This window comes from Notamacropus eugenii, chromosome 2 (assembly GCF_028372415.1).
Source record: "Notamacropus eugenii isolate mMacEug1 chromosome 2, mMacEug1.pri_v2, whole genome shotgun sequence".
NCBI lineage: Eukaryota > Metazoa > Chordata > Mammalia > Diprotodontia > Macropodidae > Notamacropus > Notamacropus eugenii.
This window is the reverse complement of record NC_092873.1, coordinates 73,342,827-73,345,700: the sequence shown is the minus strand read 5'-3', so window position 1 is coordinate 73,345,700 and position 2,874 is coordinate 73,342,827. Positions and strand designations below refer to the sequence as shown.

The 2,874-nt window shown below is 39.4% G+C and overlaps 1 pseudogene; it reads left to right on the top strand.

Moving 5' to 3' along the window:
* The first annotated feature begins 210 nt into the window (after window positions 1-210).
* On the top strand, window positions 211-590 carry LOC140523524 (ADP-ribosylation factor 1 pseudogene; annotated as a pseudogene).
* The last annotated feature ends 2,284 nt before the right edge of the window (window positions 591-2,874 follow it).

Here is a 2,874-nt window from a genome sequence, read left to right as displayed (position 1 = left end):
AGGAAGGAAGGAAGGAAGGAAGGAAGGAAGGAAGAGAAAAGAGAAAGAAAGAAAGAAAGAAACGAAAAAAAAAAAGGCTTCCCTGGCAGTGATGTGGCTGCTATCGGGAAGCGCCACCTTGTGGGGGTGAAACTGATGCCTGGGGAGCCAATAAAAGGGAGTGGTGGGCTGCTCATGGGTTTCTTTTGCCAACATTCAACACATCACACTTGGACCATGGGGAATATATTTGCTAAGCTTTTCAAGGGACTTTTTGGTCAAAAAGAAATGCAGATCCTAATAGTTGGTCTGGATGCTGCAGGAAAGACAACTATTTTGTACAAACTGAAGCTGGGTGAAATATTATTCTCACTATAGGTTTCAACGTGGAAACTGTGGAATACAAAAACTTCATAGTGCCTGATGTAGGTGGCCAAGACAAGATCTGACCCCTGCAGCACCATTACTTCCAAAACACACAAGAACAGATTTTTGTAGTTGACAGTAATAATAGAGAAGAGTGAATAAGGCCCAGGAAGAACTGATGAGAATGTTGGCAAAGGATGAGCTTAGAGATCCCATCTCATTAATGTTTGCTAACAAACAGGATCTTTCCAATGCCATGAATGCAGCTGAAATCACAAATAAACTTGGACTGTATTCTCTTTGTCATAGAAACTGGTACATTCAAGCCAACCATGCCACTAATGGGGTGGGCTCTATGAAAGACTAGACTGGTTGTCCAATCAGTTCCAAAATTGGAAACGAATCTGCAAAAAGTCCTCCTCCCTCTTTCCTTCTCTCCATCTTATTTCTTCCTATTTGCCCTTCACTTTACTCTGATGTGGCAAACTGTGCTACTTTGTGGTATTGAGTGCTGGAAGCTGTTTTTTCCTACCCCTTGTCACAGTATGTATTGTAACATGCAGTAAATGTGGCAAATACGGGCATGAAAACAGATTTCTTATTCAATGTAAACAGCTTTTGTTTCCAATGGGGCAGTTTCTGGCACTCCTATGCAATATTACACAGCTTTTTTTAATGTAAAAAAAAAAATCAGCTCACCGTTTATTATTGGGAAGGGATTTTAAGCACATTGACACTTGGGTTGCTGGGGATTAACATACAGCAGCAGAGCCAAATGCTCTTTCTACTGGCTTGTGACATCTGTGTTGAGATCCATTTTGGTGATTGGTTTTTAACCTGAATTCAGTGTATTTTTTTAAATAGCAAAAAAATAAAAAAGACAAGTAAAACACTTGAACACACAGAACAGAGAAATATTCTTAGTGTAGGTTTTGCAGTAACAACTTCAATACCAGACCATTGTAATTTTGTCTGCAGTTTCTCTTTTGAAACTGAGAAATGATGATAAAAATCAAATGATTAATTTTGCATGGTTAAAATAGAGATCCATGTAATGTTATGTCTTTGGATCTTTATGTATTTCATAGAGTTTGTGCTTGTATTTGTGCTCACATGGATACTTATTAGGAAAAAAAGCTTTGAGGTTGTGGCTCAGAGCAGGCTGCACATTGAGAGCATTAGATCTTCAATCACAAACTCTTTATAACTACACTTTTTCCCCCTTGCAGTTCAGGTCAGGTTGTGATTAGTTCTCCACTGCACTTGAATAGCTCTTAGGAAAGACACAGTTTTGACCAGTTATAAACATTGAGAAGAGCTTTCTGATGTATTTGGACAACAAAGAACCAGTCTTTTAATTTTGGTCAAGTGTGCTTCTGTTTGAAACCTCTCTACAGTAAGAAGAGTCTATATTAGCCCCAAAGCTTGACTGGAGATATTTCAAAAACGCAGTCAAGAAAACCAATCATTTCTCTCTCCGTGTCTAGGTTCTGAAACAAAGTAAATTGAGCACGAGAGCTTGGGGAGTCATTCCATTCTAGAAGTAATTTGGTCCTGTTTTGGAACAGTTCCCTATCTGTACATGTGCGAAATGTCCTTTATTACTCTCTTATTACTGCAAAGGTCAGATTTGCCATCTGAAAAAAAATATCTTTACTTTTTTTTTCTTTTGTATTTTGATAAACACCGAAGAAACTGAAGCTGTTACACTTTATCTCAGGAAAAACTCAGAAGTTGTTTGTTTGGTGTTGTGGAAACTCTCCCTGCTTTCAATACATAATTAGTAATTGACTGTTTTGTCCACTTGTTTTCAGTTTTCATTTTGACAAACAAGCACTGTAATTAAAAGTATTAGAATAAAATCTCTGAACTATTAAAACAAGAAAGAAAGGAAGGAAAGAAGGGAAGAAGAAAGGAAGGAATCTTGCCAGTTAACCCTGAGTTAACTGGGCAGCTTCTGGTCATCAAAATTTACCTTCCTTTGGAGAGGAGAAGAAAAGGATGAGAGAGAGAAGGGAGAGGAAGATCTGAGTTACCCAGCTGGCTGGGTCCCCTTTCAGGTAGCTCAGACTCCTCACAGGTTGTTTTTGTCCGTCATTTTCGAAGACCATGACATTAGGAAAATGATGACATGACTTGCAGTTTACTTTGATTTCAGTGAGGGAGGACTGTGCAAGGTCACCAACCTCAGTTTTTCCTCCAGAGTCATCTGGGTCCAGTGGCCAGATATTCATCAAGACAACTAGAGATGTCTCAGGATGCAGAGGGAGACCCTGACCCTTTTAGTCTAAGGCCTTTTCAGGTTCTCACTTTGAGTGAGGTAAAGCCCATGCAGTGAATGGAAGGCCTCTTTAAGAAGTGCCTCAAGGCATAGTCACTTTAATTAAAAAACAAACAAACTGGGAGGGGAAGACCCTCAGGGTTGGTGATCAAAAGAGAAACAGTTACAGTTGACATTCACTCTGAGCCAGGAAGGCCCAAAATATAGCCATTAAGTAGAACTTGGGCAGGTATCTATTGTGGTCCAAT